This window comes from Bidens hawaiensis, unplaced genomic scaffold (assembly GCF_021521415.1).
Source record: "Bidens hawaiensis isolate Kalapana, Puna unplaced genomic scaffold, B.hawaiensis_p1.1 tig00001179_1, whole genome shotgun sequence".
NCBI classification, from domain to species: Eukaryota; Viridiplantae; Streptophyta; class Magnoliopsida; order Asterales; family Asteraceae; genus Bidens; species Bidens hawaiensis.
Window position 1 is genome coordinate 758,343 of NW_027491068.1, and position 12,525 is coordinate 770,867.

The 12,525-nt window shown below is 38.5% G+C and overlaps 1 protein-coding gene across 3 annotated transcripts in view; it reads left to right on the forward strand.

Annotated features, from left to right (window-relative positions):
* Positions 1-12,525, forward strand: part of LOC143562362 (large ribosomal subunit protein eL32z) — a 120,226-nt gene that overhangs the window by 106,932 nt on the left and 769 nt on the right. The window contains exon 1 of one of the 3 annotated variants that reach the window (XM_077050192.1): positions 11,599-11,657. The exons of 1 other annotated variant lie outside the window; for it this stretch is intronic. The gene's annotated coding sequence lies outside the window, so the exon portion shown is untranslated. Of the gene's footprint in view, positions 1-11,598; positions 11,658-12,525 lie in introns of those variants that run through there. One more of the 3 variants, XM_077050184.1, reaches the window with a different exon arrangement.

Sequence of the window (12,525 nt, forward strand, 5' to 3'; positions counted from 1 at the left end):
TGTGAACTGAGCCATGGATCCTGGACTAGTGAAATCCAGCATCCTGGGCATCAGGGTGTGTGATCCTCCGCTGGCCTCTTAGTCTTCTTGAGATCTTCTATCTCACGAAGGATCCTCTGGTTGGTCTTTTCTGCTGCTCCATGTATGCTTTAACCTGCAAAAACATAGATGAAACATCACTGTTAGTATTAACCATCGGCGCAGCAGCAGTGGTTTTCGAGCTCTGGAAAACTGGTAGTTGCGTCTTGCTTCCAGTAGCAGCAGGCCGTTGTGCTCCCGTGATTGGCGGAGGCATCGGTGGCAAAGTCCTTGATGAGAGAGGAACTGATGACGGCATGGTTGATGAAGCATAGGTTGATTGAGAGGCCATTGATAGTGATATGGGTATGAAAAAATCGAAAATTGATAGGAGTAATATGGATTATAGCACCAATCGCCCCACGGTGGGCGCCAAATTGTTTTGGATAAAAATCAGCTAAGGATAATGTATCCAAATCTGTTATGTGAGGTTTAGTACTAAATTGATAACAATGAATATATGAACGAAATTGAGATGAACACAGCGATTTGTTGCGAGGAAAAACCTTTTGACCTTGTTCAGATCAAAAGAAAAAACCCCGGGTGATGACAACTCATCGATCACCGGTTTATTAATATAAAAAAATAGGTTACAAAGGTTGTGGAGATTAGATCGATGTTACAAGAATTGCTAATGTGTACAGAGAGAATAGTGAGTTCAGCCCTGAGTGTGTGTGAATACAGTGAGTTATCCAATCGATCTTATCTCGATATATAGAAAATAAATACAACAATAAGTCCTATCTATTCGCCACTATCCCACTAGTCTTCCGACGTCCATTGACCACGTACCGGAGTTGCGATATTTAAGGTGGACCAAGTCATATAGCCGTTACTTCTGTTGAACATTCACCTGCACACATGAAACAATTGTTAACAATACTAACCTCTAAGGATCCTTGATCTTCGACATGGTTCTGGAGCTCTTCGGGAGGATAACTGATCCAAACATATCTTCAAGGATAATATATCCCCAATAGAGAAAATATCAGTCCTAACAGTTTCCACATGCCCAAATATCCAAGAACTTGTATAATAATGTACAAATGAAAATACTTAAGTTTTACAACCAAAAAGTTAACAATAAAGTCTTCAAACAAAAGTTCGGTTTACGGTTCAGATCTAGTTTCGGGTTAAGACCGAGTTTAGAATCTACTAACCCATAACCATGGAACTCATAAAAATAGTTTTATAAACTGAGATCTAACCTTAAACATGCTTACACAAGTATTTAACAAAAACTAGTAAGCAAAGTTCGGTTTACAGTTTAGAGCTATTTACGGTTAAACCGAAGCATAGACCCTCAAACCCATAACCATGGAACTTGTAAATAAACTAAAATGAGCAGAAGTTAAGCATGGTTAGTATGTATAAACAAGTTATATAAGTATATATATATATATATATACATATCAAGAACATGAAATTCTCCATGAAGCCTTGCCTTACAAGGTCCGAAACCTCACCGACCGGAATCGAAGAAACAACTACCAAAGGTAACAAGGGGTATTATATTATATATATATTGTGCCACCATAAACAAGTATTAATAAGACTATATAAGTTAATTAGAATGAAAGATTAAACTCAGTTTGACTTTTGGAAGTCAAACCTTCAAGAACACAATAACGAACAACCTTGAATCTATGGAGTTTGAGAGAGAATTTGAAGTTGTAACAGGGGAAAATGAGGTGAAATGGTGGTGTATATATATGGTAATGTTGGTGGTCAAATAGGAGTGTGAGACACAAGAGTTTTCATGCAAAATGGATCAAAATAAAACACAAAACAACAAAATTCGGGTTGCTGACCTGCACAAAGGACGCGCCACGCGACGGCTAACACTCTTCCCCATCGCGTAGCGCGATGGGGTGCTAGCTGGTGATTTTCCAAGTTTCGAAAATGGCAGATTTGACCCATGTAGTTCGTTTTAAGTGATTTTTACGCATTTTAAAGACCGAAAAGGATGTTTTCAAGACCCAACAAGTGTAAAACAATATTGTAACATAAAATCCATAATTATTGATTATATAAAAGGTTTCAGTTTACAAAACGGGTCGGTTTACATGTTAAACGAATACAAAAACAAATACAAACTATACCCGATATTGACGAATGTCACACCGAATTTTTGCTTTTATTTATAGTCTCATATACGTTTGTAGATTTTGCCTCATATTATATATACTCAAAACTACGGAATTGCTCACCAACATATGTGTTGACAAATATTATTTTATGCATTGTTACAGGTTTGGTTGTTGGTTGATTTGGAGTTCGAAGATGCTATCTTATTTGAGACCGTTTAGGTTATTAGAAGAATGAACAATTAAATTCTTATATTTTGTGATATTTTGTATGAACGATGTTGTGTTACTTTTGTTGATTAAATGGAATGAATGAGTTGTTTAAATATTATCACTTTAATAGTGTCTTGTGTTTTTGAGCAATCCATTGCACCCCGACATGTTCCGCCGCCATTGGTCGGGGTGTGAAAACTTGAGGTTAGCATATGCCACACCCCAACCTACGGCGGAAATATCGGGGCATGAGCTGATTGCTCACAGCTCTCAAGGTACTATCAGACAATAATTAAAATTATAATAACTATTAATTCAAATTAAATAAATTCAACAATTGTCAAATACCAAATACGTAATCCATAATTAAGATAAGTAATGACAAAAATAAAAATTTAAATTCTTGTTTCTTATCTCTAGCATGCAATCCTAAGTTTTCTTCAACACAAGCTTGAGAATCACATCACGCAATGACCTGTATATGCGTTAAAAATACAAATATATTTTATCAACACTAGGTTGAGTAAAACATCAGATTTTGTGAATATATAATAATAAATAAAAGTGCAAAATGTGTCATGTGAGATAAGCAATTTAACCAAATGAGCAAATAAATATGTTGTCGGTAAGCTCGATGCTAGATGAACTGGACGATGGCTAACACGACGAGCGTATGATCATACTAGTCTGAGAATATGTTGGACCTCTCCAAAATATATTCAAGTAAAGCATATAAGCATATAACACGTTATGCATAAATTGTTAAACACACATGACTAACAGTTACAAGTTTGAGTATTAAATAATAGAAAATATCTACGAACGTATATGTCCCCAAAATAGTAAAAATGAGGGAAAAAAAGGGGAGTGAGATATCACCTTATCAGACGAGCAAACGGGAAGATTAATAATATAATAAGGATGAAGACAGTAGATCAAGTTTTGACGATAAGGCCTTAGGGGGCGAGGGGTGGTGCAAATCTCCTCACACACCACACCCAATGGTGATGTGCCACATCACCAACCCCAAATCCATCACATTTTTGATGGAATTTGGTAGGGGTGGTGGTGTGGTGTGATGGATTTTCAATTTTCCGGCCAAAATAACTCACTCATCCTGAAGAACAACTTCATCAATACTGGGTTTCACTCAAATCCAACCAAAACCCACTTCCTAAACACCCTCAAAACCCCAAATCCACCTTCACCCCATATCTCCGGACCTTTTTCCGGCCAAACACCAACCAACCAACCTCCATATCCGTACCCGACGACACTACCAACCACCAGATCCGTTCATCACGCACAAGATCCGTTCATCACCGGAGCTCCGGCAAGAAAAAATCACCGGATCAGACCTTTTCCGGCCAAACACCAACCAACCAACCACCACACCTTCTCCTCCAACGTTAGGGAATATATAGAAAAAATCACCGTACCACCCCGCCCTCTCTAAGAGGTTTTATTTAGAAAATTATTATCCGATGGTTTATATAGAATAAATGCGAAAACAATAATTGACGGATATAAATAAAGTTGGGAATTTGATGACTTTGATAAATATATTCCTTAAATTTATTTATATTTTATAGATCTTTTTAATATATTTTAGTTAATAAATTTAATATAATAAATTATTATGTAAAAATACATGTTTATAATATATGTGTATAGTAAGGTTAATAAATGTATATATATATATATAAATTACATATTTATGATTTAAAAGTTAGATTAATCATTTAAATATATAAAATCAACTTTTATTTATATAAATCTAAAATATTTCAATTTTAAATCGATACATACATACAGTTTTTAATTCAAGGTTCGGAAAAACTAGCTAATATGCCGGTGTTTATAAAATACTCATTTATTTATATATATGATAATATTTATATATCTAATTGATTATGTATTAATAAAAGGTTTAAATTAGTTAACAAAACAAAAAGAAAAGAAACAAAAAAACGGGTTTGGAGGGCGGTTCGAACCTGCGACCTCCAGCCGAGCACTAACAACACACACACCAACAACTGAGCTACCATGCCAGTTGGTATTAACATCAAACAGAAAAATAGATAACCAGAAGCCCGATAATCAATTCCAACTAAGAACCCTCATAATCTTAATCGGTTAATCCCGTTATTGTTTAATCGATTAATCATAGGGTTATTATAGAATAGATCATGACGAGCAAAACCAAATTTTTAATTACCTTATACGACGATATATGAAGGGTTAATTATTGATTAAACGGCCAGCTCAGACGCGATGATGAACAACTATCAAACAACAATGAAAATCAAATTAATAAAGGTTAAGGACGGATAAGGTTAAGTGATTATTTCTGCAAGTTTAATCTCATTCTCAAGATGAGCTTGAGAGCAATCTCATCGGGATGATGAGATTTGAGACCAACCTCATTGTGAAGATGATATTTGAGAGTCACGTGTCAGTATGTCATCGTCCGACACATAAATCTCATCACCACGATTGGATTGAGACGGGACATTTTTGGAATTAAGCAAAATGATGGGTCATTATGAGAGTCTCTCTCCTCTAATGGGTCATTTTGATAATTTTCCCACATATTAATAATGTTTATATGAGTTAAGACTTTAAGGGATTGATGCTTAGATTTATATAAACTTTATATATACATTAAAGAGAGGACCATGCACATACCTTTTGGGTAATACACAATGGCGATTAATGTTTCCACCGAATTCATCAACAAACGATAAGCTTTTTTATGATATACAACGGAAATCTGATTCACAAATTGAAAGTCAGACAAACGCTTCAATGAATAAGGAAGATATGCGAGTTAAAGTTGATACATTACTATGATGTCATGCATCATTTCACTAATCACGATAGTGTTGATTTTTTCTCCTAACTTAGTCTATAGAATATATCACGACTAGAGAGTGACTAGTTTTGCAATGGCCCCCAAATTAACATAGATAAGGAGGTTGTTAATAGATTAAACTACATATATTAAATAGAATAATACATTTGTGAGGTAATATACCTGTTCAATTTTTAGAGTTTCATTGGACCATATGTTTAACTTCTTAGGCATTTTTATTATCATCATCATCTTCAATCCGGTTGTCTCGTTCCTTGCATGCTTTCATCGAGTTTCGCCCTATCTCTTTCTCTGTTATCAATCCCACCTCTCACCGATCGTGGTCACTCTATTTACGACTGCGCCGTCATCGCCTATTGTTCCGGATTCGAATACAAAGCCCTAGGTGTTGATGACGAGGTAGTGGCACCGGTCTGGTTCTTAGACCATCCGTAGTCGTGGGGTTATGGCAGCGTTTTGGTGTATAACACCGGGGGCACACCGCCCCCCCTCCCGGCGTTTTGGCTTTTTTTAACGTTGTACATATAACGCGAGCATGTGGCTCAAATATAAAAAAAAGAGCCGTTAGTTAGTTACCGTTAGGGAATAAAAAGAATTATTATTATTTCCTATATATTAAACCATCTCATCCCTAATCAAAACTCATCAAACTTATAAAAAATCTCTTTCAACTCTATATTTCCTCACACAAAATTCACTATATAAATGGATCCTCCATCTATATATAAACGGTTTTTCGGGCCCTACCAACAAGCCGACGACGACGCGGAGGAACATGCGGTTACGAGTGCGATTATGCTCGCGAAAACTTATATGAGTTCCGTTACGAGTGCGATTAGCTCTCCACCACCCCCCGTTTCAAAAAGAGCATGTATCGTACGAGATCGTACCGAAGCCAACAACCGGTTGATGGCGGATTACTTCTGCGACTCGCCGAGATACAAGAACCCGAAGACCTTTAGGCGTCGTTTTCGGATGTCTAAAAATTTATTTATGCGCATCACCAATGATTTGGAGCGTGAGCTTGATTACTTTAAGCAAAAGCCGGACGGTCGAGGGACGCTAGGATTCACGGCTATTCAGAAGGTTACGTCAGCCGTACGCATGCTCGCCTACGGAAACACGGCCGACATCAACGACAAGTATTTAAAGATGGAAGATCAAACAACTCGGGACACCTTGGAGTATTTTTGTTACGGTACGTTTTGTTTTTTTTTTTAAATAATTTTATCACTTGTTTACTTTAATCATTTATTTTATTTAAGTTGTGTAAAATATAGGACTATTGAAACTATATGGACCACATTATCTGAGAGAGCCCAACTATAACGATCTACAAAGTCTTTACGAGGTATATACAAGGGTGCATGGTTTCCCCGGCATGATAGGGAGTGTAGATTGCATGCATTGGGAATGGGCTAATTGTCCAACTGCATGGCGAGGTTAATTCACACGAGGTGACCAAAAGGGACCAACGATCAGCCTTCAAACGATTGCTTCATACGACCTTTGGATTTGGTCGACATTCTTTGGTGTTCCCGGTTCCAACAATGACATAACCGTCTTAGAGCAGTCTCCTGTGATGGAGAGTTACATATCTGGGACCGTTCCCGTCACTTCATTTTGGGCTAACGATAACTTCTACCATCATGGGTACTATATGGGTGATGAAATATATCCAGAGTAAGCGATAATCGTTAAACATTCAGAGACCCGATGGATTAAAAAAACAGTATTTTAAGAAAGTGCAAGAGTCTGCGAGAAAGGATATCGAGAGGTGTTTTGGTGTTCTTCAACAACGATGGCATTTTGTTAAAAATCCTTGTCGCCTATGGTCTTTAGAAAGAATGAAATGTGCTATGTATGCGTGTATCATAATGCATAACATGATCATCGAGGACGAGGGAAGAGCAATATGTCCAACTTTCATACCGGACCCGGATCCTCCACGAACTCCGGCAAGTATGGAGGAAAGACTCGAAAACTCGGATTCCGTGCGGTCAAGAGAGATACATAACACACTAAAGAAGGATTTGGTCCAACATCTTTGGATGTATCGGCCTTTGCCCGGTGAAAACGATGATCAAAACGAGGGCAACAGTGAAGACGATGATGAAGACGACTACGACGATGGCGAAGACGATGAAGACGAAAAGGGCGACGGCGACGAGGACGAGGACGAAGAGGGCGAAGACGACGAGGATGACAACGACAGTGAGTAGTTTTTATTTTATTTTAATGTAATATTTATTTAATAAAATATTATTATTATTTGATTATTCTTATTAAAAGATTAAAAAAAATAAAAAGTGCAAAAGTTACTGGGCGCCACGTGGTGCATAACGCCTGGAGGTGGAGAGTTATGACTACACCCTGTTTTTGTAAAATATCATAACTCTGACTGGGCGCCACGTGACGTAAAATTCTCGGGGGTGGAGAGTTATGACTACTCATGGTCTTAATAAGCACTTCAAGATTCTAAAAACTAAGACCATCCGTAGTCGAACGTTATGGGGGCGCGTTTTGGCACAAAACGCCGAGGAACACCGCCCCCCCCCCCCTCCCGGCGTTTTGGGGTTTTGTTTTTTTGAACGTTTTGAGTATAACACGGAAATGGGCACAAAAATAAAAAAAAAGAGCCGTTGCATCATGCCGTTGGGATTTAAAAAATATAAATTATATTAATTAAATTTATACTATAAAAACAAACCAAACTCATATTTTTTTAACACATTCCTCTATTCCTTCCACTTCTATATATTTTTTACTCAAATATTTCTACCAAAATGTTTCCGAATAACAACCAAAATGTTTTCGGTTTCGGTCAATTTGCCCGTCAAGGCAACCAAAATCCAAAACCGAACCCATCTATCGCCCCGATGCCAACCATACCTATGATGGACCCGCAAATGGCCGCGTACATTGCATTGTTACAAAACTCTATGCTAAATGCGGTGTCTGGTTTCCAAAACCCAACGGCAAACATTTTTGCCGTTTCGGGTTCCCAACCCGTCCCGGAGACCCAACCCGACATCGAGTTGGAGCCAGAAACACAACCCGTCCCGGAGACCGTAGGCGGTTCGATCCAACGCGGACGTCCGACAAAACACGCAAAGAAGCCCGCCGGGCGAACCTCGGGTTAAAAAAACGGTGATACCGTGGAGTATCGACAAGTGCGTACTATGTGCTCGTGCTTGGTGCGCGATATCGGAAGATGCCAAATGCAGTATGTTTTTAAAGTACATATATATATATTTTTAAATTTCTTAAAAAATCATTGAACGTGTAATGTTTTTATTTTTTTAGCGAACTATCAAAAAACGGGGGTATTTTGGCACAAAATTAAAGAGTTGTTCCACGACATTGGCGGGGACTCACGTCGAGAAAAAGATTCGTTATTGTTGAAATGGGGCGACATAAACACCAAATGCATGGGTTTCTATACGGTTTACTCTCGGATGAATCGAAATAGGAGTAGCGGTGTCTCGGATGCGGAAGTCATGGAAAACGCGTTGGTAGAGTATCAATATAAGGTCTCGGGGGCCTTCAATTACTTTGGCATTTGGAAAGAACAGTTGAGGTTTCACCCAAAATGGGGCCAGGTTTTGGATGCCGAAACCGAAGGTGGTACGCGTAAAAAAAAGGTCTAAAACATCGCCAGTTGATCTAGACACGCCCCGTTCCGACGCTCGAAACTTCAACTTAAGCGATAATGATGCCGTGAATACTACCGAGATGCCTCGGTCGGGGGGGGGGGGTAGAAGAACCAAGGGCAAGGGAAATGGGAAAGGGGTCGCTTCGTCGTCGAATCCCGAAATGGATAGTCAATTCAAAGAAATGAACTCCCGACTCCGAGATTTACACGAACTTGGAACCGAACGACTTAAGTAAATTTGGACGCCGTCGAACTTCTTAGAAGAAATCAAATGGACAAAGTCATCGAGATTTTATCAAGTGAGCTAACCGAAGCCGACCCGAGAGTCCAATCTCTAAAAGCCGCTCGACAAGCGAAAATTTTAGAAAAATATAACATGTAATTTTATTAGTATTTTTTTTTATTTTTTTTAATTTGATGTATTTTTTTTATTTTTTAGTTTTTAAATGGAAGTTTAATGTAATTTTAAATTTTAAGTTTATTTATTTAAATGATTTATTATTTAAATGATTGGGCGCCACGTGGCGCATAACGCCTGGGGGTGGAGAGTTATGACTACACCTTGTTTTGTTAAAAAACCATAACTCTGACTGGGCGCCACGTGACGCATAACGCCTGGGGGTGGAGAGTTATGACTACTCATGGTCTAAGGAATTATATAGTAACAAATGAACAAACTAAAACAAATTATTATTGTTTGACAGAATTACAAATTTTGTCCTTTAAAAAAGTCAAATTACGGTTCGTGTCCTTTTTTTAGTTTCCTTGCAGGCGGTGTACTTTAAACATTTTTTTTTCTACACGTTATGTCCTTTACGCTAACTGGGTTATAAAAACTCAATTAAATACCCTCACGTGAGAAGCATGTGAGGGCATTTTTGTCTTTTCACCTGTACCTGCAAACACAATCATTAATCACCATCATCAATAATAATAACATAACCACACCTTCTTTAATCACCATCATCAATCTCACCAACCAATTCTCCATCACAGGCTAAGAAAAATCCACCCTAAACACCCCGCCGGACTCACCACCACCACCACCACCACCACCGGAATCAATAGCCATAAGTGGTGGCCGGAAAACCGACTGTAGCTGCTGCCGTACACCCCCTAAACACCCCCGCCAGAATCACCACCACCACCACCACCGGAATCAATAGCCATGGGTGGTGGCCGGAAAACTGACTGTAGCTGCTGCCGTACACCCCCTAAACACCCCCGCCGGACTCACCACCACCACCACCACCGGAATCAATAGCCATGAGTGGTGGCCGGAAAACCGACTGTAGCTGCTGTCGTACACCCCCTAAACACCCCCACCGGACTCACCACCACCACCGGAATCAATAGCCATGAGTGGTGGCCGGAAAACCGACTGTAGCTGCTGCCGTACACCCCCTAAACACCCTCGCCGTAGCTGCTGCCGTACTGGTAGCCGGAAAACCGACTGTGACCACCATCGTAGGATTCAGATATGCGATTTCGATTTTTCAGATATGCGATATGCGATTTCGACTTTCAGATCTGCAAGGATTACGATGGTAGAGGCGTGGTATTATTCCGATGGACGGTGATGATGGCGATTGAACGATGGGGGAGGCGTAGCGGTGTTCCGGTGATGACGGCGGCTGGACTGTGGTTGTCTTTCAAAGAGAGAAAGATGAGAGTGAGAGAGAGAGTGTGAGAGAGAGAGAGAGAGTTGATCTTAGATTAGGTATTGTTGGTGGTGGTTTATGGTAGGAGTGGAGATGGTTTTCGTTGTCGGAGAAGATGGCTGCGGTGGCTTGCCGGAGAGGGAACCCGGTGGCAGGCAAGGGAGGAAAGGACAAAGGGGGAGACGGGGGTGGGTTGGGTTTTGTTTGACTTCAAGGGGTTTTGTTTGCAGGTATAGGTGAAAAGACAAAAATGCCCTCACATGCTTCTCACGTGAGGGTATTTAACTGAGTTTTTCTAACCCAGTTAGCGTAAAGGACATAACGTGTAAAAAAAATGTTTAAAGTACACCGCCTGCAAGGAAATCAAAAAAAGGACACGAACCGTAATTTGGCTTTTTTTAAAGGACAAAATTTGTAATTCTGTCTTATTGTTTTAAATATCATGATACCACGTATTATCGTATTAAGATAATCTTTACAAAATAACTTATCTTATTGAATTAAATTCACAAAATCATTACCTATATATTTGTGATTTGGGCAGTGCAGAGACGTACACATTTTCTTGTTACGGACCCAACCCGGTGTACCAGACTCGAATAATTAATTTCAACTCGTACCTGACCCGTGTGTACGACATGGTATTAGGTTTTACTTTGGACCTATATCCAAAACCGAACCCGACCTGGACCCGCCAGAACCAGTTAAACCTTTACCCGGTCAAAGTTCGACTTGCCACGAAAACCTAAAAAACCCAGAATACCCGGTAACATACCTGTCTATACCCTACCTAGTTTTGAATTTTGTTGACCATACCCGAAACCTGTTCTTACCCGACCCATTTTGACTTTTTTTGACCATACCCGAAACCGGTTTCTACAAAATACCCTGTTTGTGCACCTCAACTTAGGTGGGTTAACATATAATACGGGCTTAAAGCCTTATAAACTAGATATGGGCCACTGAATGTACCGGCCCAGCAAAGATCAAAGTATATGTAAACCCTAAAGTTATTCCGTTGCTTCTTGCGGCTATACATCACTGCTTGATTGCCAACAAACGCCGCCTTGGATCGTCTCAATTAGCAGGTTCCATGATCTCTTCGTCCTCCTGCTTTTAGTTTATTTTGATGCTATTAAATCTAGCTTCATCAGCGTCTTTAATTTAGCCTTTAATTTTGAGCTAAGCTTTCCTATTATTATTACCTTGTTATAATCTGAATCCATTGTTGTAAATTATATGATTTTTAATCTTCAATGATTTAATTTGTTGTTTTGAGTCTAGCTTGATCAGCGTGTTTTAATTTATTTGGGTTTAGTTTTGAGCTAATTCTTCAATCAGTGTGTTGATTGTTACAGTTATTGTCATTGTTATTTAGTTTAAGATAAATTTGTTTTTATGTGTGACAAATTTTTATCATTTTAACTTGACATGTGTTTGGTTTTCATTGATAGTAAAAGTTTTCGTATTTTATTCATCTAGGTGAAATTGAAGTTGGTTAATTATCTTTTGAAAAAAATTGTTTTAAATCTAAACACATTTGATCAAAGTAACTAAAATAAAAATAAAATTATAAATTTATGACAATATGGTAAGTTGACACCAATTACATGGACAAACTTTTTAATTAATAAGCTAGATTTAAAGCAACAAAGTTGCTACATTCATATATTTGAAGCCAGTTAGAGCATATGTTGTGAAAACTAAAGCAACGTTTGCTATGAATTGTTCTTTCTATGACAAGATTTCATTCAATCTTTTTCTAGAAGGAACCGATCATCCTATATTTTGCTTCTGTTTTCGGAACAGTTCTAATTGAGTTTAGACATATGATTGACGTTTCTCTGTTGCTTCAAGAACTGTTTGATTAGTTTAAAATTTTGTTTATTATATCGGTATTAGTTTGCCAAAGTCTTATAATTTATTGTTTTTTTTTGTAGATTTTTGTTATCTTCA